This window comes from Macrotis lagotis, chromosome 1 (genome assembly GCF_037893015.1).
Source record: "Macrotis lagotis isolate mMagLag1 chromosome 1, bilby.v1.9.chrom.fasta, whole genome shotgun sequence".
Taxonomy (NCBI): domain Eukaryota; kingdom Metazoa; phylum Chordata; class Mammalia; order Peramelemorphia; family Peramelidae; genus Macrotis; species Macrotis lagotis.
In genome coordinates this window covers 310,536,530-310,559,951 of record NC_133658.1, presented here as the reverse complement: position 1 = coordinate 310,559,951, position 23,422 = coordinate 310,536,530, and positions in this window count along the sequence as shown.

Below are 23,422 nucleotides of genomic sequence, written 5' to 3'. Positions count from 1 at the left end.
TTGATTCTATCTCTTGCTTAGGCTTCTAGTCTGGAGAGAAATGCTATTTGACTGTCAGTTATTGTTATTCTCACCAGTAGAATGTAAGGACATTCTTTTTTTTTTTGTCTCTAATTCCAAACAGAGAAAGAGTGTTGTATAATGGGTAAAGGATTGGCCTTCCTGGTAGTAAAATTTAGATTTAAGACCCATTGCTGCCACAAGCTGGTTGTGTGACCCTGGCAAGTGCCTCAGGCAACTTGTAAGAGTAGAAGTTGGAGAATAGATTCTGTTATGCATTGATAAAGGGAATGCCTTCACAGGGACTTCTCTATACCAAAGAAATAAAAGATCCACCTCACCACCACCCCCAAAATCCCCAACCAAGAATGATACTTTGCACATATTTTCATTGTTTGGTTGTTTCAGCAACTTTTTTGTGACCCTGTTTGAGGTCTTCTTGGCCAAAATACTGAAAGTGGTTTGCCATTTTCTATGTCATCTCATTTTACAGAAGAGGAAACTGAGAAAACAGGTTCAAGTGCCTTGCCCAGGATCATACAATTAGTAAATGTCTGAAGCCACATTTCAACTCAGGAAGATTACACTTCTTGACACTAGGTCTGGAATCATAACCACAGCACCATTTAGCTACTCTTTGTATACATACCCTAAGTACCTGGAAGTAAGTGTTGAATTGAATGAAAGTAGGTTTTTCATTATACCATAGGTTCTTATGTTTAATTCATCCCTTTGAGATTTCTTTGCCTCTTCTATGTTCTTCTTAAAGTTTAGTGACCCAGACTACAGGTAATAGTCCAATATTCTCACCTCTGACAAATCTCTTTCCTTCCTTTCATTTTGTTTGTTTGGGAAACAGAGTTGGGTGACTTATCCAATGTCACAAAGCTAGTAAGTGTCTGAGGTCAAATTTGAGCTCAAGTCCTTCTGATTCCAGGGATAGTGTTCTATCCACTGTGCTAACCATTCCTTCTCTCCTTCCCAAAGCTACAACCACAGCTCTATGCAGAGAATTTCAAAATCTCTCTAGTGCTGACTTGTTTTCTGAACTCTAGATTCACATCTCCATCTGCCAATGAGATATCATCAGCTCATCCAACTCAATGTGCTAAAAACTGAGGTCCTTTTCTTCCCCACCCGCAGCAAATGAGCTTCATTATTTCTTCTGAAAGACTACTCTTTATTTGACCTTCAACCTTTGTAACCTCAAAGTCATCTCTGACTGTCCTATCTCACAACCAGTCAATTATCACAATCTGATACTTTCATCCTTCCAATATCTCTCATTTTCACCTTTTTAATCCGCATGTATAGTTGCACAACCCTAGTATAGTTCCTGATTATCAGAATTAATGTCTCTTTATAGATCTTGCAAACACCACTTTCCACTTTTTTTTTGTTTGTTTTGCAAGGCACACAGCTAAGTAATTATTAAGTGTCTGAGGTCTGATTTGAACTCAGGTCCTCCTGATTCCAAGGCCAAAGCTCTATCCATTGTGCCACCTAGCTGCCCCTCTCTTTCCACTTCTAATACTTCTTTCACATCATTGCCAGGTTAATCTTTCTTATACAATAGATGTGAACTTATTACTTCTCTTCTCAAAAATCTTTAGAAATTTCTTACCAACTTTTGAGTAAAACTAACATACCTTTGCTTGAATGGTCTTGTATGTTATCCCTTATCCCATCCTATCTCTTGTTAAACATAATTTTCTTAAGCTAAAAATGAAATAACAAAGTTCATTTTATAAATGAAGATTTATTCTCTAGGATCTTACCAAAAAACCCATATGTGAATGGCATCCTTACAAATGCCAACCCCGATACAAAATTGTGGACTCATTTTATACAGAAAGGACAAAGAATAATAAAAACTGAGTTAAGATTTCACATAGTTGACATGGTTTTACAATATAATCCTCTCATATCTTATAATATTTGCTTAAAATTCCTATTGACAAGAATCCCACTTAAGCTGGAGAGAAAATGTTTACAAATAACAATAGGATTGCTCTCTCTTCATCCAAGAAGTCTCTCATCTTGAGATATTTTGATAGGTGAAGGAATTTATTGGTGCTATCATTGAGATGACCAGGTAGTATTGACACAGGCCAAGTGGGGTAGGGTTATAATTCAATTTGCAACCCACAGAAGACTACTCAGCCTGACCCACTAAAAAGGAAGAGGAGAAACAGAAGTAGCACTTTTAGTTATTGGTTACTGTCCTGGAACACAGAGCTGTCCACTTATAGGTGTCTACCACAGTAACAAGACAATCTGAGGGGGCAGGATATAGAGCTGAGCGGAGGAAGAGAGGCAATTTTGCCAGCATAGCTTCTTCAACTCACACTTAAGTAATAACTGTGATGGGGGACGGGGCATCTGGTAAAGTCATGGGGTGGGTCAATGCAGGGGGTTAATGAGTGAAGTGGGTATTGTGGTTATTTGGAGAAAAGTCAATAATGAGCTATTGCAAGGGAGGTGGGTTGTGCACAATCTTCCCACCCTTTGATTGGGTCAGTCATACTCCCATTAGGATCAATGCCTTACCCCAGGGTATCACACACCATGGAGATCACTGCCAAAGAAGCAATCGATGAATTTTTGCTGCTTTGAGGTTCAGAAGCCCCAAGAGCCCAGAAAGCTAGTTACTCATGCTATTCTGGAAAATCAAATCAGCAAACATTAAGTTCCTCTTGTATGAAGATTACTGTACTCTGTTGTGTCATATGTATTCCAGGCTAAGAGCTATGAAGGGTTAACACAGAAATAGTTATGTGCTTTAACCAGCAAGATGTACTTCAGAGCTTAGACAAGGGAGTAGCTGCATGTGTGAGCTAGGAGGTACATTCCCAGGCCCAGATAGATAGAGCATTCTGAGAAAATTACCTTCTGCACTTTGTTTATCAAATCACTGTTTGGTTCTCAAAACAATCACCTAAGACATACACAAGGTATGCATGTGAAAAAATGCTTGCTAAAATGCTTATGTAATTGGTTACGTAAATGTAGAGTGTATAAAAGTATGTATCCTGTGATCAATAAACGAACCAGCTTATGCATTATATTGATGTCGGCCTGGGTTCCCTCCTCCGGACTCGACAGTACTCTGTACTGGGAAAGATCCAAAGTTACATTAAGATATGGCACTAGCCCTTGTGGGTTTTATAGAGGACAGGTAGTTATAATACACAATAGCAAATGAAAATATACTGCAAAAAACAGTTTCAATGTAAGATCCGAGTGGTAAGATTGTTATCTGGGAAGAAAAAGGGAGGCTTCCTGGAGAAGGTGATATTTAATTTAGGATGCTTAGGAATTAAATGGACAAAGAAGGATAGATTCTAGGTGTTTTAATGTATTCAGTAATCCCCAAGGCTGAGGGGGAAGGATTGATTGAACTCAGGAATTCTGAGTTGCAGTAGAACTAAAATCAATAAATCATATGATGAGCCCCGGAGAGTAGAGGGCTATTTGGCTGCATAAGGAGAGGCAAACTGACCCAGGCTGGAAAAAATGGAGCAAGTCAAATCTTTCATGTTGATCTGTATTGGGAATGGTCTATGAATGGTCTTCCAGTCTAGAAAAAAGAGCGATCTAGTCTCAAAAAGAAAGAAAAAGAATAAAATAGAAAACAAACAACCAAACAAAACCAAATGAAAAGGTATTCCATTCATAGGGAATAGTCCAAATAAGGTTGGGGGAGGGAAGAAGAATCATTTGTTTTGGTTGACATATAGAGAGTGCCTGGTGGGTAGAAATATAAAATGAGGCTAGAGACTGTCTAATCTGATATTCTATAATTTGGAATTACTTCTGATCTATATACATTTCCGATCAAAAATTAGTCTATTAACCTTTAATTGCTATAAATCTCAATGAGTAAAAAAATGTAAGGTCCATTTCCTACATCCCAAATGTTGACTTGACCTGTGTCAATACTATCTGGTCATCTCAATGATAGCACCAATAAATTCCTTCACCTGATCAACATATCTCAAGATGAGCTTTAAAGCTACAATCATCCAGAGGACCCCAGTGATTTCCCAGAGCACATGTGGATTGAACTCTGATGTCTTAACCAAATGCTGACTTGGATAAATGTGTTTTTTCTTCAGAAACATTTTCTTACGATATATGACCTCAACTTTCCTCCAAGATACCCATTCCCAAGAATGGTGTGACCTACTAGCTGTGTGGAGATTTTTCTGTGACAAGCTTTGAAAGTTCAGTCCTAAATTCCAGGACTCCTGGAAAATAACAAAAAAGAAGAGAAAAATAAGCAAGCCTGTTAAATTTATCTTAAGCATTTAGAAGGTAAAAAGATACTTCTACTAGTTGGCTCACTTAAAATTCAATGAGTTCTCTTACAAGATATTGAATCCCACAAATGAATGTACATTGAAGCCTTTTTTCCCCCTTTTCAGGACCCAAAGCGTCCTCCAGGGGCAGGAGTAATTTATGCCAGACAAGTAAAAGCTTCACCAAGCCTTTTTTTTTTTCATCAATGAAGTCTGGCAGAGTTTGTCCAACAGTTTTGTGGGCAGGTAAATTCTTGGAGTTGATTTTCAGGGCTTTCAACTATTCCTCAAGTCTACACAGTTTCTCTTAGGAATGTGTTACTCCAAAAGGAAACAGCAGTCTGTGGAGTCCTCATTAAATATAAGAATTGTATTTACTCTTCTCTGCCCATTTGAGGAAACAGGTCTTCCCCTCCTCTCTCCTCCAGGCTATCTCCATCCCCTGCTCCTAGCCCTTATTGACCTGAGAAACATGGCCAGACTACTGGAATACCAAGATAGAATTGTCAGCCTTCAGAAAATCTCATTTACAGAACCTGGCAGGAGGGCTTCTTGTTGAAGCTTCTGCCATGCCTCTGATTGGTTTCGTTCACCCAAAATGGGCCGTGTCAGTAGAATCAGTCCCGCCATGCAGCATGTCCAAATCATCTGGCAGCCATGTTTTATTCAACAGCACCTGCTTCTATATTTGCCAATGACACTAGTTTTCCTTGAAATATTTTCCTGTCAAATAACTTGCCATCCCCCTCCATTAATAACCTAACAGGGGTAAAGACTCATGATCAATACACCAGGGACTTCATTGGAACTCTACCAATAGTGTCCCTCTTCCCAACCAATAACTGTAAGCTCCTTCCTCAGATAACAATTTTTTATTATAAGTAGTGTTCAACAAACTCAATAGCAGTCCCTGGCGATTGCTGGTAACAGCAACCATATGGAACTGTAATTTCAGAGTCCCACTGATCTCATTTAGTTTTATGCTATGTTGGATTAGATGTCAGAGTTGTCTTTGTGCCATCTGCAAGATTTCTTCCACTCTGGATGGCTTTTCTCTGCTATCCAGTGTCTAGAGATTCATTCTTTATATCTATCACTTGGATTAAATTTCTTAAAGGAGGCCATTCAGCTTAATTTATTCCCCTGCCTCTGCTTTTAAAGGCTTCAGGACTGGATTGATTCCTTCAAATCCTGGCAAGTCCAGAGGTAGGTCAGCAGGTGAGAAAGTTGGCTAAAAAAGCAAAATGTATTCCTTTTAGTCTTGTCCAGAGGAAGAATGTCATTCTACTTTACTGTATATTTGCTTAATTCCAATCCTCATCCCTATTTTCAGAATAAAAAGCTGAAAATGACATACATTGCAATAATTAAATATATGACAAATAACAGGAAGCCTTTCTTCATACAGCAGGTAGTATTTTTACCCTGAGATGTGGCATAGACTCAGAATAGAAATAGTCAGATACATTTCTTCGATGGATCTAAGATTTTTGATAATGAAGGAGCGTGGGCTCCCTCAACCCTCCAAGCATTCTAATTCTGAGTAATTCTGTGTCTTTCCATGAAATCCTCCATGAATACAAAAGGGTTCCTAAATATTAAAAACAAAATAAAATAAAGAGTTTAGATAATTTTGTTAGGCAATCAGTCATTTAGTAAGAAGCCACTATGTGCCAGTCATTGTACTCCCTACTGGAAGATTTAAATACATAAATGAAATTATGCCCAACTTCAGGGAGCTTGCTTTTGTGGGAATACAAATAAATATAGGACATGTACAAAGAAAATAAAAAAAACGAGGGGGGGGGGCTGCAGGCACTGGTGGGAATAGTAGGAGAGAGACCAGTAATGATGGCATACAGGAAGTGATGCCTAAGTGATGCCCAAGCCTAAGGCTTGGGATTCCATGCAGCAGAGGTAAGGAGGGAGTGCTTTGTAGACATGGAGAATGAGAATCTGCAATGAATTAAACTATAAATTCTTCTCTGATCATAGAAATATCTCTCTTCTCATTCTTTAATACTTAAATTTTTAAATAAACTTTTATTGGTGTCTTTTTTAAAAATATAACTTATGTTTCCTCTGAATATTTCCCCTTCCTCCCCTTCTAGTAAGTCTTCCTACAGGGTACATTTTTATAAAAAAAGAGTAAAAAAATCAGCAAAACATATCAGTGCATGAAAAAAATCTGAAGATTTAGGTAATATACCACAGTCATGGAGCCCCTACTTCTGCAGAGAGATGAGGTGGGGGCATCTTCTCTTATAACTTTATTTGGAGTCTGGCTTGCTCTTTGTAAATTTTCATCTTTTACTCTGTGTATGTGTATTGTGTGTGTGTGTGTGTGTGTGTGTGTGTGTGTGTGTGTGTGTGTGTGTGTTAGATGAGTAATATCTGTAATAGATGAGTAAAGAATTCCAGTTATTCAAGAGTAGAGGACTGATTCCTGTAGGGACAAGCAGACTTTGCCAGAAAGTTCTTTCCTAGGTTGAGCCCCAATCTGTCTTTATCTCTCTCTTTTACTCATTTGTTGTAGGTAAGAAGTGTGATACAAATGGAAGCATGCTAAATTAGAATAGGAGTCAGACCCTGCACTGCCATTAACTTGCATGGTAAAATTGAACAAATCATTTAAGTCCTCGGGGTTTCAGTTTCCATATCTGTAAAATGATGTTAAGGGCAGGGATGTGAAGGCTTAAATGACCTCTAAGGAGCTAAAGATCTCTAAGGGCAGCATGAGTGGTACACTGGGCTTGGAATCAGGAAGATGTGTCTTATTATTAGCTGTATGACCCTGCACAAATCAGTTAACTCTATTTACCTCAGTTTCCTCATCTATCAAATGAACTGGAGAAGGAAATGGCAAACCATTCCTGTATCTTTGCCAAGGCCAATGGGACCACAAAGAACCATATACAATTGAAAAAATAACTTAAACAACAAAATGGTCCTAAAGATCTTTATAAATGACAGCTATTATTTTTTTTCAGGTATCATTTTTTAATTTGGGGAAAGCTAGGTGGCTAGGTGGATAGAGCACCAGGCCTGGAGTTAGGAGTACCTGAGTTCAAATCTAGCCTCAGACACTTAATAATTACCCTAGCTGTGTGGCCTTGTGCAAGTCAATTAACCCCATTGCCTTGCAAAAAAAACCAAACTGAAAAAAATATATTATTTTTAATTTGCCATAGATCAGAGAAGGGAGAAATTCCCATAGTCAGGGAAAAAATTCATGGTGAAGGTAGGATTATTAGACAATAAGCTCTTTTTGTGTAAGGAGGTATATGGTTTTATCTTTTGATAAGTACAGTAAATACTTAAGGTCTATTGAACTGGAAATGTCTATTATATTGAACTTGAGCCAAATAAAATTTAGTTAAGAAGGCATTTGAGGCAAAGAGGGACTATGAAGAAGCAAAATTAGCAAGGTCTCCATGTACGACAGGGAGGAGACAAGCCAGGTTGGGATCGAGGGAGGAAGATCAGACTGAAAAGATAAAGTAGGATGAGATTGTAGAAGGCCTTGAATGACATGCTTAGTAATTTGGACTTTTGAACAATAGGCAGAGGATAATGATAAAATGAAAACATTTTTAGGAAAATTAGTCTGGCAGCATATGAAGGACAGATTGGAGTGGGAAAAGACTAGAGACAAGGAGATCATTAGTATGCTATTAAAAGCTTGATAATTTCTACAGTTGTCCAAATTCTTTTGAATAATTTATTTAGTATGAGCAGACTGGATAAGAGCTACAGATGATGTGAGCTCATAATATGGGATGTTTTATTCACCTTTTGCATGGCTCTGGTCTTGTTATCCCTCTGCTCAGAACCTTTCAATGCTTCCCTCTTGCCTACTAAATAAAGTTCAGCTCCTTTGCCCTCCACAGTCTGGTGCCATTCTATCTTTTCAATCTTATCTCACATTATTATTATCCAACTTTTCTATGTTGCAACAAAACTGCAATATTTTCCTGTTTTCTGTACACACTTCAATTTTCCAACTCTATAACTGTCAGCACTATTCCCCATTTACTACCATCCTTTACCATCTTTACCTGGATTGAATCTCAAATCATTCTTTAAAACCTAACTCATGTGTCATCTCCTCTAGGAATACTTTATTGACTTTTCAGCTAATAATAATCTTTTCATTCCCCAATTATGGTGTGATGGAGCTGGTTGTTGAATTTTCAGTGTTGGTATTCACATCTTGGAAATTGGCTATGAATCAGTTTGATCGTTTCATTGTTTAACTAAACTTAAGTGATGAGAAAATGGTAATAATGCTGATTAATAAAAGTGTGTCCTGAATACATTTTGTTTTCTTTCCAAAGAACTGGTTGTTAAATTTTTACCAGCATATCCTGTTTCTGACATTTACTTCAACATAGACTCAAATTTTTTTTAAATGTATAATCCTGAACAAAACACAGCCTTTAAGCTTCAGATTCCTTATCTATAAAAAGGAAAATGGGCACTCCTTTCCTCAAAGATTCTGAGGAAAGTATTTTGTAAATCTTGAAATATCATTGAGCTGCAAGCTATTTTTACTATCTACATTTATCATCTATGGATGTGTCACCTTCTTAGAAGTCTCTAAGATCTAAGATATGGGTAATATGGGTTGTTTAGAAGAGGATTAGCATCTCAGGTGAAAGGGCTTATCAAACCCTTTTTGAGGCTGGTGACCATCTTTAACCCAATTTTCACATGTGACTCTAAGAAGCTGTAATACACAAAGCTTTTACTGGATCCTAGCCCAGTAAAACCATCTGGAAAGACTGGTTAAACCAAGATGAGGGCAAGTGAACAGGTTTCAAATCCATCTATGAGTTGTAGAAATGTCTAGCCCAAATATATGAAGACCTGATAGAATGGGTGGATGAGAACAATTTGTTTCAAGCACCAAGAAGGCAGATTAAAGCAGGCACTATGTCGTACTTAGTGTTTGGTTAGACATTAAATGCCAAGGTCATCCAATATATACTGAGTCATCATCAGTCATCTTGTCTTGCCACTGTACTTCAATGACTCTGGAAGAGAAAATGAGACTGACAACTTTGCCTCACTTAAATCCAATTCATGCACAAGTCATCATCCATATTGTCACTGGTCTCTTCAAACAAAGCAGAAAATATTATCAAAACTAAAATCCAAGATCACAGAGAAGGTGGTAGCCTGGAAATGTTTGGCCATTAATATTCTCCCTCATCCTTACCCCTGAGCTCCCAATTGACTGGTCCACAAATGAGACTAAGATATATTTAGAGTATGAATTATTTTTCAGGCCAAGTTATAGCAGAGTTTGAATTACCAGGCACATTTATTGAGTATCCTTGATGTCTCAGAACCAATGTTAGCCATTGGACATAAGAGGGAAGTAGTACAAATATAAGAGACAGATCTTACCCTTGAAGACTTTGTATTCTACTAGGCACATATAATAATTTCATATATAAGTAAATATAAGGTATCTAAAAGAAACAAAAGAAAAAAGCAATGGTGTACTGGAGAGAGATCTGTCCCTGGTGCCAAGAAAATCTGGGTTCCAGTTCTACCCCTAATATATACTGACTTTATACAATTCTGAGACAAGTCATGTAACTTCTAAATGCTCTAGAAAACAGACTAAATTTCAGAGAAGGTGCCACATTTCATAGGTTAGTTTCACCACCCAGAAGTTTTTTCCTCTCAATAAAATCATAGATCTAGTCCCTAACACTTATCCCTATATAAAATAAAAACAGAGTGATTTGGGTATACTAACAAATGGAGAAATTGGGCAGGATTCCTTGAAGGTGAAAATTAAGCAAAACAGAGATGAAGAGAGCATCCTAGTCATGGAAGACAGATCGTGTGAAAATACAGGAGAGAAAAGTCAAGAGACAAGATTAGATAGAACATAGATTACATGAGAAAAATATGTAACCAGTTCAAAAAGATAGGCCAAATGGTGAAAGTTTATGAAAAAGGCAATTTATATTTAATCCTATAGATAAGAGGAAATCATTGATGTTCCTTGAGCAAGGGAGTAATATGATCAGACATGCTTTAGGAATGCCAGTTTGAGAACTGCGTAAAGGATGTTTTGGAGCAGAGAGAGACATGATGAAGAGAATCCAGCTACTAGACCATCGCAATAATAATGAGAGATGATGAAGAACTGAATTGGGATAATTGTTGCATGAGAAGAAGAAAGGGGACCTATGAGAGATGTTGAGGAGGTGGCATTGACAAGTCAGCAACTGGATGGCTATAGAGGGAGGCAGTGAGTGGAAATTCAGTCTCCTGACTTTGTCTTTTTCCCATACTGTACTCCTTATTTTACTCTGTTTTTAGGGTCCTTTATCTATACAACATAAAGTAAAACATCATTTATTTTGGCACTTATTTTATTTGACTTCTATAAAAACCAACCAACCTCATCAGAGCTCAAGATATTTTTTAAAGTCTTAACTATTTATGTAGATCAAATCAGTTTGCCAAATTTCCACTTAACTTTCAAGTGTAGACACAAAATCTTTTTCTAACTGCCAACAATCTTCAGTTTTAGCTTCTTCAAAGCTACTAATCTCCTTTCTCTTAAATACTTAAAGGACAATATATTGAAGAGGTTTCTTAATTAATTGGTTGATAACCAGGACTTTTTCTTCTGCATGGAATGCTTCTTTTCTCATAAAAGACAACTAAATTAGGTTTGCTATTTATTTATTCATAATAGCTCCAATTTACATGTATTAAGTGGCTAGGTGGCAGTGGATAGAATGCTGGACCTTAAGTCAGGAAAACTCATCTTCTTGAGTTCAAATTTGACCTCAGACTACATGTGTAATCCTAGACAAACCACATACTCCTATTTATGTCAGTTCCCTAGTGAAGGAAATGGCAAATCACTTCAGTGTCTTACCAAGAAAATTCCAAGGGGCAGCTAGGTGGTACAGTGGATAGAGCACCAGCCCTGGAGTCAGGAGTACCTGAGTTCAAATCTAGCCTCAGACACTTAATAATTGCCTAGCTGTGTGGCCTTGGGAAAGCCACTTAACCCCATTGCCTTGTAAAAAAAAAAAAAGAAAACTCCAAATGGGGTCATGAAGAGTCAGAAATGACTGAACAACAAAATTACACATACCACCTACTTTGATCTTCACATTAACCCTTACAAATATGATTGTTCTTATTTTACAGAGAAGGAAATTAAGGGTCAGAGAGATAAAATAACTTGCCCTGGTAATTTTGGGGATAAAAACAAACTTGTGATTTTATTGGCATCAGGAACTCTCAATGAAGAAATACCTAATATCAGTGTAGAGCAGGATCTGCTCTATAATTTTCAATACCTTGGGAATTGAGAGGTTAGGTTTCTTGCCCAGAATCACAGGGTTGGTAGAGGCAGGGTTTTGCACACAGGAATCACCAACAATTATTACATCAGTGGTATTAAACTCAAATAGAAACAAAGGTCACTGAAAAGTACATAAGAATCCTTGCCAGTTGCAAATTGTTTAAAAAAATCACATGTTAACATTATCTATGTTTTGCTGTATTTTTAATTGTTTTAACTAAATATTTTCCAATTGTATTTTAATCTTATTTAGGCTGAGATCAGATGAGTTGTGGGTGGCATGTGAGCAGGTAGTTTCCTACTTGACCCATCTCTATTACACTCCACTTGTATCATCAGAGTCACAGGAATAGTTGACTACAAATTCTATTTTCTTCCCAACTAGACTACACTTACTTCTGCCTCACCTACCAGTGCTGATTCTTATACTCTTGTCACCTCCCATACTTCCTATATTTATGAAACTATAGGATATGAGAGCTGGTAGGAAGCTTAAGAAAGTTCATTTATTCCAACCTACCTCTTTTGCAAATTCATAGTTGTGGAAAACTAGGAATAGAATTGGTACTTCCTCCTCAGTTACTAGTGCTTTTCTCTCCCCCCACCCCAGCCCCACAAACACTCAAACAAATAATCTTATGTGTGTGTGTGTGTCTCTGTGTGTCTGTGTGTCTGTGTATCTGTGTGTGTGTGTGTGTGTGTGTTGCCTCTCCAGATTAAAAAAATAGATTACCTGAGGGCACGGACTATATAATTTCTGCCCTTGTAAACCTAGTCCCTAACATAGAGCCTTGCTCAGAGTCGGCACTTAAAGAATGCCTGTGGGTTGATTAATTTCTGAATATTCACCATCATGCCTTTCCAGGGAAGAAGTTAGAACTGTATGTGCTTTGCAAACATTTTTTTAGAATAAAGACAGCTCCTCACTTTGTTAAAAGTTGGATGGAACCTCTTATCATCCATAGACTTGGCCCTATAGATTTCTTCTTGCAGCCCCAGATAGTGACTGTAGAAGTTGTCAGGGCTAATAGTCTTTGAAAGTACTTGAGGGACTCCATCTGTCTTGCTGGAACTATTTAAAATAGGACAGAGAGGGGCCTGCCATTCAGTAGTCCTTTACTAAGAGGCGGGGGTGGAGGGAGGAGAGGGGATGACGTTTGGCAAAGGTTTCCAGCTGCTAGTGGTCCCATAGGGATCCATTTGAGGCTATTACCAGCAAGGATTTACAGTCTATGTCATGGCTGGGGATAGATTCCTCCCAGAACACCAGGTTGGGTTTTGCTTTTCAACTGATGCCCTATAGAGATATGTTTGCATGTCGGTAAATCAGCTCAACCCAAATGCCGAGACTGTTTCTACAGGCAGAGATTATCTGACCAATATAAAAAGGCAGATGGGAGCCCGCCTAGTTAAATGTCATCAAGCAAGGGAATTACGGTAATATTAAAAGAGACAGGGAAAGAAAGCCTCACTAACTCTTTGCCAGCATCTAGGAACTGTACTGGCCATGGAGGATAATCTAGTGAGGGTATTGCTGAGAAGACTATTAACTTAGCTGGACCAGTCATGTATGGACCATGGACCAGTCACAGAATGCCAGGCCTGAAAGCACTTTAGAGATAATCAAATTCAATCCCTTCAGTTTGTAGAGTATAGAACTGAGGTGGGGAGAAAAGAATGGATTTGCCCAAGGACACAGATTAGAGAGACAGACAGACAGACAGAGAAGGACAGTTAGGGACAGATGCTCTTCAAGGTACTCTAGCTTTAACCCCTAGTGCAATACTTTTTCTTTTGTGCCATAACACTTCCCAAAGAAGTAATGTAATTGAAATACATACCCACACATGAGCACACATGTACACACATATGCATGCACCCAGACACCTCTGTGTGTGTGTGTGTGTATATCAGTGTACTTCAGTCTGTACTCTGAGTCTATTACTTCTCTATCTGGAGGTGGGTAATGTGCTTAAGATTTAACTATATGCAAATATAGTTATAGATATAGCATATATATGACATATCAATGTTCATATAATTATGGTTAAATGACTAGCAATAGTTATTATACATAGTATATAGTTAATATAGTTATCATGTAGCATGTTTATGACATATTAAAATACAGTATACATATTCATATATAGCTATTATATAGCATATATCATATATTAAGATATAATATGTAATTATATAGTTATAAAGCACACATATAATATATGTATATATTATATATTATAAGTATGTATTATTAGGATATAGTTATAGATATATAACTATATATAATTATATGTAGCCAGGCAAGTCATTTAATTTTGATTGCCTTGAATCTAGGGCCATCTCCAGTCATCCTGATTCATATCTGGCCACCGGACCCAAATGACTCTGGAGCAGTAAATGAGGCTGGCTTCTTATCACAGCATCCTTTCACTAAAATCCAATTAATATGCTTATCATGGCTCTATATCCCTGATATCACGGTCTTCTTTGAGGAAAAAAAAGACAAGCATAAACATCATCATCATTTTACATAGGATACACATATATAGTTAAATTTTAAACATGTTACCCACCTTCAAATAGAGAGGTGATAGTCTTAGAGGTGTGTGTGTGTGTGTGTGTGTGTGTGTGTGTGTGTGTGTGTGTGTGTGTGTGTGTGTGTGTGGCAGCTAGGTAGAGGCTAGGATGTGAGAATTTCTTTAGCTTCACTACACAGGTTTGAAATGGGCTTTGTTTCTTGTTAACTCAGAGGGGAGGAGAGTTGGATACTTCCAAGGGAGGGAGAGGATGCAAATCTGAAAATAAAATCCAATTTAAGTTTAAGAATATGATCCACTTTGTGGCCCCAGCCTAACTCTGACATCCATAGTATTCTGAATCAACCATCAACCATTGGTTTATGTTCATCTTAAGTTCATAGCTAAGCAAAGCATAATTAGGATATTAGGGAAAATTTGTTTCTAAGAAATCAAGCTCATATCTTTCATTCCAAAGTTGAATAGAAATGATTTCAGTATTATCAGCACCACCCTCTCTTTGATGAGCCTAGAGAACCAAACATTGATTATGCATGTGCTTGCATGGAGGAGGCTTACACTGAAGACTCAGATCCCTCTTAGAGAAACAGAAAGGTGCTTTGATCTCAGATCAGTTTTTAAATCCCTGTATCTGAAACTAGAGGAAACTGCTTCTCACTGACAAGCTCCAGGAAAGACTTGATACCCACGACCTGACTTTATGGAACATTATTTATCCACCTGTGGCCTCTTGAACAAGCAAGTTGAAGGTAAATGATAAGAAGAGGCAGGCACTTGCTGAAGCTTGCCGAAAGCTTGTCACTAGGGCTCAACCAGCGGAAGTCCAAGAGGCCCGTGAGGATTGGCATTCAATAAAGGAAAGCCAGTGAACAATTTGAACTGCTCCAAAGTTTCTGTGAGAGACTGAGCAAAAACAAACAAAAAAGTGATTTTGTCCCCGTGTTTTAAAACCCAGAAATGAAAAGTTTTCATTTCCTTCAAGACTGATTGTTTTAGAATTAAAAACTCCAAAGCTTTTGAGGTGGCCATATGCAGTGACTCCAAAGAGAGGTAACCAGAAGCAGGTGCAAACATTACTTGTATCTATGTGACCTTAAACAAGACCCAAACCTCTCAGTTTCCTACTCTATAAAATGAGGGGATTAGACTATTTAATCTCTAAGGTCCTTTCCATATCTAGCATTCTAATAATCCTGTGATCATGAGATTTGCCAATTTTCTAAGACAACTTGCAATTGGCAAAGCACATCATTTATATATAAATGCTATGTGTAACCTTTATACAAATATACATACATATATATATATATATATATATATATATATATATTCACATATGTGTAAGAGGAATCAAGAAGACCTAAGTTCAAATCCAACCTCAGACATTTACTAGCTGTGTGACCCTGGGCGAATGACTTAATACCTCAGTTTCCTCAACTATAAAATAATAGCACCTACCTTAAAGGGTATTTGTGAAAATCATTAAGATGACATTTGCAAAAAAAAGGTGCCCAGGACAGAACCTGGTACAAAGTAGGCACTACATAAATGTGTGTATGTTTGTATAAAACCTTATTTGACTCTCACAACAACCCTGGAAGGATGATGTTATTATACTCTCTATTTTATAGATAAGGAAGTTGCTGCTGAGAAAGACTAAATGTCTTGCTCAGGGTCAAAGAGCTATTTAGCATTTGAGATAAGATTCAAACCTCGGTCTTCCCAGCTCTAGGTCCAGCTCCATCCTGTACCAAATGATTCTCTTAATAGTTACCAGTCCATATTGATCAAGAGAGTTACCTCACTGGTAAGGTCTCTACACCAAGAAAATCATGGGTTGGACCAAGACCAAATCCAGCCTGCTTTCTGCTGAGTGTGAACACTTTATATATTTTTGTATGCATCTCGAAACATGATCCAACAAAGCACAGACTCCATTCTCCAGGCCTCACATTTAGTGCCTGAATAGCTTACTTTATCTAGTATGAAAAGCTATTAATAAAAATAGAATTTAAAGAACACCTTGCTCTGTGAATATCAGCTGCTGAACTTTGAGTGAAGGTGAGATTTGCAAGACTCTGAAGTCATGGAAGGAATAAAATGAAAGTACCTGCCTTCTGAGCATTCAGATTGGGCAGCTTAAAAAAATTATCAGCTACTTTCCCCCAGAATCAATCATTTTCTACTTGTAGACTTTGCCTAGACCCCTTAGTGGCGCTCCAAGGCCTCAATATATTTCTTATTGTCAGCTTGCTGTTTTCTCCTTCAAAAGACACATAGCACTCAAAATTCTCCATCTGAATTGGGAAATTTTAATCTTTCTCCAGTTGGTACAACTTTGGTACATAATCATAGAAGAAATAAGAAACCTCCTAACTAGCCTGAATTCCATTCCTCACATGGAGATCAATCAATCTGAGGATCTCTGCGAGTCAATTAGAGAGATGTGGATATAGTTGGAACCTGGGGTGAGCCTATGCATACCAGGCTACCTAGTGTTGGTCATTGGGGTCAATCTTGAATTATCTTTGGAGGAGAGATGTGATTTTGCCTGGAATCAATAAGGAAGAATGTCTCAGGAGTTAGAATTTGAAGGTATCTGGAAGGGGGTCTTGTTGGAAACTATTTTTTTTTTAGTTTAGTTTTTTGTTTTGTTTTGTTTTGTTTTAGTTTTTGCAAGGCAATGGGGTTAAGTGGCTTGCCCAAGGCCACACAGCTAGGTAATTATTAAGTGTCTGAGTCAGATTTGAACTCAGGTACTTCTGACTCCAGGTATCCACTGTGCCACCTAGCCGCCCCCTGGAAACTATTTTTCCTGGACATCTGTGTCTGAGTCCCAGTGGAAAGAGAGCCCTGAGAGAGATTATATTCCCCCAATTTCTGGATATGGTACTTCTGAGGAGTCAGGGCATAAGATCATGATAGTTGGAAGAGATTCAGAGAAAATCTAGTTAGGAAGCATATAGTCAAGGATACAGCAGGGGACAAACACACACAGAAACACACACACACACACACACACACACACATCCAGGACTTTGATAGCTCAATTGGTAGTGACTATAATGGTCATTCCCTTGTGCATCCTCAACTTGGCTCAATTAAGGTTTTCCTTTGGTTGGAGGTGGGGCTGGGGAGGAAGACGTGTTTTTTCTTTTATTTTATTTTTTCTGTCTTTGAATTTCTGCTTTGAATAGAAATGAGTGATGCTTAAAGAGTTCCAGTGCCAGCATGTAGTTTCCTTTTGAAAGGCAATGCTACCTAATAGAAGAAGTGTTTGATTTGAAATTAGTCCCTAGGTGTAAATATTAGCTTTACTCCTTACTTCCTGGGTGACCTTAGATAACTCGTATACCCCATGGCTTTATTTTCCATTTCTGTAGAATGAGGCAGACTTCCACAAAACAAAGACATAATTTTTCTTTAGACTCAAGCATTCTTTATTTTTTTCATGACTTGGAAGTTATGGGAAAGTCTGACAAAACTGATGAACCCATTCTCAAAATAGTTTTTAAATGAATAAATTAAAATAAATAGGATTACAAAGGAAACCAAAATTTTATCAAAATATTTTTTCATAAAATTAATTAACTTATTGAAAAGTGCTTGCGGGGTGGCTGGGTGGCATAGTGGATAAAGCACTGGCCCTGGAGTCAGGAGTACCTGGGTTCAAATCCGATCTCAGACACTTAATAATTACCTAGCTGTGTGACCTTGGGCAAGCCACTTAACCCCATTTGCCTCACAAAAACCTAACAAAAAAAAAGCACTTGCAAAGAGAGAAGTACTTAATAGGGACCATGAGGCCAATGTTAGCAGGGAATTCATATTCTGAAACAAACATTCTTATCTAGTATAAAATGACCTATAATGCACATAGACTATCTGCTGAAAGTTGATTTCTACATAATGAATGTAGACTCCTTAACAATTTCCTTAAGACTACAAACCACTCATTTTTTCCTAAGATACTCCTTCATGCTCTCCTGGAAAAGAAGAAACTTGGGCTGATTCTCTTCTGGGCCATCAGAGGAGATCAAAATTTACAATAGCATCTCACTTCAGAGGGAAGAGAGAGACAAGAAGAAAGAAATGATAGAAGGACTCATCTGAAGTTAGTCAGATGATCCATATACTACTTCTGATCAAGATCATATCTCTGTTGGCCAGCATTTTTGACCAAGGTGACTGAGATCCCATCTAATGAGCAAATTAATCCAACTCCCTCGATCCAGATTAAATGATTCATTGAGGACCACAAGTGCAGTGGGGAGAGTATCTGACAGTCAGGAAGACCTGATTTCAAATCTTTTCCTTAAAAACTTATTCAGCTGTGTGACCCTAGCAAAGTCACTTAAATTATCTCAGACTTGATTTTTTCCCACGTGAAATGAGGCTAATAATTACTCCTACTTCACAAAGCTGTACAAGTACAATGAGATGTACATTTAAAGCACTTTGCAAACTTTAATTTGTTCCCTTGGTTCAGTGACTTATTGGGAACTCTTTGTATTGACTGGAGGTAAAGCATAGGAGAGAATGCTTCTTCCCCATTCAAACCACTAGAAAATGTCAGTTGCCACCTTGGTCATTAATTACCAAGGATGGCAAGCAGCTAAGGAAGCTTAGTTATACTAAAGTCCCTTATATTTCTTATTATTTAACAATGCTATAAGGCTTCATTTAATGGAGAAATTAGGACTTTGTATCATACTCTTAGAGTTGAAAAGGACCTTTGAGATCACATAAGTCAACTCCCTCATTTTACATGAGTTCCAAAGAAATTAAATGATTTGTCAGGGTCACACAAGTAATATAAATGGCAAACAGAATGTGAACCAGGTCCTCTGACTCTAAATTGACCACTTTGCATCGCACCACCCTGCCTCCTGAGGGAATCTTGGAAGGAGAAAGAATAAAGTCACATTCTATTCTTAGCATCAAAAATCTCCTAGACACATCCCTCAGCCACATTAGCCAAGACATTCAGCTTGTTTGGCTGCCAATCCTTTTACCAACAAATGAAATGCATTACCATAGCACCTACTCTGAACTTGAGAAATGTATGGAGAACTATAAGAGAATGTCCCTAGGCAGTTTCCCTTAGGAAGGCGAGAGGGGCATACAAAAATGACATTGAGAGCAAAGGAGCTCAGCACTTTGGTTTTTAATGAGAGGAAGATAATGCTAGGAAAAAATTCTAGAAAAGAGAAAGCAGAGACATTTAAAACAGCCTCTGATGAAAGGAACTAAGTGACTCAGATGTGAGGAGGGGTGGGTGAGATAGAAAAAAGAGTGGAGGTAATGAGGCAGCAATCAGAGAGTGGGGTAAAAGAGCATGTATAAAAAGACAGAGAATCACAAAACTAGGCAGACAAGAAGAAGGGAAGAAATTTCTTTCTGAGCTAGGATCAGTGTAGATCATCTTTAGTCCCCCTGCTCCCTCTCTCTTTCCCTCTTCTGTCAGAGTATTTGTGATCACCTGTGAGGTGGGGGGGGGGATGACACTGGAGACCTGGAGGGGACAAAAAGCATATGATAACCTAGTAGACAGAGCCCTGAATTGAAAGTCAAAACCCCTGAGTTAGAATCTCACTTTTACCACTTGGCAGATGTGTGATCTGGGCAAGTCACTTAATCCTTCTATATCTCAGTTACTTCATCTGTTCATTGAAGTGGGTGAGGACTAAGCAATCACTAAAGTCTATTGGAACTCTAAAATTCCATGATTTTTTTTCCATATGTGGGATTGAAATGAATGACTACTAGCCATTCCAAAGAGCAAGATGAAATTTGCTGTGTGGGATCTGGAAAGAAGGTGAGAAATAACTACCTAGACCTTCTTAAAAGGAAATTTTTCCATGCGTCCCATTTTTTCCAGACTAAACCAGTCAGGATACTTGAACCAGTCTAATAAATATAGAAGGTAGAGGCTTACAGGATGCAAATAAGAGTTCCTTGGGCATTAAGGATCAACTTAACTACAAACTGTTAAACTTGTCACTCTGTTTTCAAAACCCAGGCTTCACTCTGGTTAATCAACAGCCTGCCCTCAGAACCTATTGTGTGATCATTCCTGGGCTAAACTTATTCTTGCATTACTGGAGAGCTCTAAAAGAAAAAATGTTCCTGCCTAGAATTAGGCATCATCTCAAGAGGAGATGAAACTTATCTTTAAGGATGGGTAGAATTTGTGCCAAAGGTTAGGGGGAAGGAGGAAGACAAGACTGAGACATGAAGGCAGCAATGTGTGACAGCATGGAGGAACACGAGAAGACTACATAGGTCTTACTATCAAGGCAAAATATTTTCTCTCTTTGAAGCTCCAAGATCTGCTTTCTCAGAAACTAAAAGGTACAGAAGGATAAAAAACAACACTAGGGGAAATAAGTTTGGAAAGGTGGAAAAACACCCCTTGATATACCCCTTGAGCAAAAAATTCTGCCTTCACTCCAGTTCTAATTCAAGACATTTATAAAGGGTTTACAATATTTAAGGCACTCTGTGAGGCACTGGGAATACAAAGAGAAAATATAATAAATCTTGACCTCAAGGAGCTTTCACTCTACTGAAATGTAGCAATTAATCAGTACTGTCATTGGATATAGGAGAGGAGTTGAAGAAAAGTTGCGATCCTTGGTGTTCTTTTATTTGAAAAATAAGCTGAATGTGATTTCTCTAGGGAGAAATAAAAGACACAGCACTCTGGGGAAACAATGATTGCTAGAAAAGCCACAAGTACTTCCTCACAAGATGTCCCCCTCTCTATTCATCATCAACATCTCTCCAATGACTTGACTTGGTTCATTGATATAGTTACTCTAGCTTTGGACTTAGAATCCAGAAGTCTGAGAATCCTGCCTCAGACTAGGGCACAATTTCCTCTTCTTTAAGTTGAGACAGTTAGAATCAATAGTGTCTAAAGGTCTCTTCTAGCTCTAAATATATGATTCAGTCTTTTGGCCAAAGAAGAGACTTTTTTCCTCTACTTACATCTTATTTCTCTCCATCTTTCTATCTTTTGAACACTTCATACTCATTCTTCATGCCTATGCCTTTTCTCATTGGAGAGCTTTAGGGTACCAGTCATTCAGGCAGCCCATATATCAAAACTATTATTGCTCAGGGCCAGAGTTGAGAAACCAAGCAGAAGGCTAACCTCTACTTGTCCCAGTCTCTCTGTTAAACTTGTCTTCTCTTTTTTCCCTAAGCTATCACTAAGACACCCAATACTAAAAGGCTACAACTTAAGGCCTAGTTGTATTTTCTTGTTCTTCACACTACAAATTCCTTCATAGTCTATCACCTTAAGCACCAGACAAGAAAGCTAGGATTTTTTGCACATAATAGTATTTTTTCTAATTGCATGTAAAGATAGTTTTCAACATTCATTTTTGTAAGTTTTGAGTTCCAATTTTTCTCCCTCCTTCTCTCCCTCCCTTCTGATATAGGTACAATCATATTAAATATATATATTCATATTAGTCATGCTATGAAAGGAAAAAGACCACAAGAAAGGGAAAAAACAAAAAAACAAATTTTTAAAAAGTGAAAATAGTATTCTTCGATGGCATTTTCCATCACATCTTTGTGCATTGTCTTGGATGACTATGTTGCTGAAAAGAGCTAAGCTTTTATATTTGATCATCATACAATGTTGCTGTTACTATGTGCAATGTTCTCCTGGTTCTGCTCAATTCCCTCAGTATCAATTCATGTAAGTCAGAAAGCCAGTTTTGAAATAGCAAAATGTCTCTTTTCTCCAACAGAATTGAGAGAAGGGGAGAGAGTGATATCACAAACACTTCTCATTTCCTGAAAACATTTAATAGTTTGTCATATGAGATACAGTTGAAAGAAATAGTTGGATTTTAACTTCAAGATGTACAGACTTAGGGAGGATGTGGTCTCTAACTTCCACTATTTGAAGAATTACTACATGGTAGAAGGATCAGACTAAACGGACTTTATCCCAGAAGGAACAGTGAGTAGGTGGGCAGGTTTCTGCTCAAATAAGAAAGAACTCTCTAGCAACAAAGAGTCCTTCTTTCAACCCCCACAACCTCCCACTTCCACCATTAAACTGATCCTGCCTGAAGTCTCACATAGCACTTGCTTCTGAAATTCTTTAGTCTACTTGTGTAATGAACTTCTTGTGTCTGGCTCTTATCTCCTACTAGAATGTAAACTTTAAAAAATCCATGAGGGATCATCATTTTAGAGTTGGAAGAAACCTCAGAAGTGAATTAGTCCAATTTCCTCATTTTACAGACAAGTAAACCGAGACCCAGTAAGGTTAAATTATTTGTCTGTGGTTGATCAACTAAAATAGCATCAAGGATGGCATTTGAATCCAGGATCTCTGAATATATAACCAGGGATCTTTTCACTCTCCTGTTCTGCTTCCTCATCCAAGTTTTATAACCACTCTGGACTCCAACAGCCTACTTTGCATATTTTGCTGTTGTTCAGACTCTTTGTGACCCCATTTGGGGTTTGCTTAGCAAAGATACTAAGGTGCCATTTTCTTCTCTGGTTCATTTTCTAGCTGAGGAAACTGAGGCAAACATATTAACTGATTTGCTCAGAAAGATTCACACAGAAAAGAAATGTCTGAGTCTGGATTTGAACTCAGGTCTTTTTGACTCCAGGCTCAGAGCTCTATCCACTGTGTCATCCAACTTCCCTGGTACTTTACATATACAGCAGGCACTTTTTAAATATTGGATAGATGAATTAGAGCTAGAGTTCAAAAGAATCTCACAAAATAGTAAATTTCTCATCACCAGGAATTCTCAAATGGAGTCTAACCACTTATTTGCTTGAAGTATTATAGAAAGAATCATGGATCAAATGAGGGAAGGAAAGGTTGTGCTAAATAACTTCTGTGACTCTTCCCAGTTCTGGGAGACAGTGATTCTAAATATATTATTCTATTATTCCTTAAGAGTTATTGTTTTCCCCCCAACAGACAGGGAAACTAGGACCCTCTGGGAAAGGAACTTTCCCCAAATTGAAGAATGAGTTATTAGTAGAATTTGGAACAGAATACAGATCTTTTGACTAATCAAGAACATCCTCATTCAGTTTCTTATGTTGTCCCACCTCCTCCCACTTGTAGATCCCCCACATTCACACAAACATAACACTCAGTGAATATTTGACTGAATGAATGAAAATTGATATTCACATAGAGCTCTAACTTTTATAAAACACTCCAGTGAGGTAAGTAATGG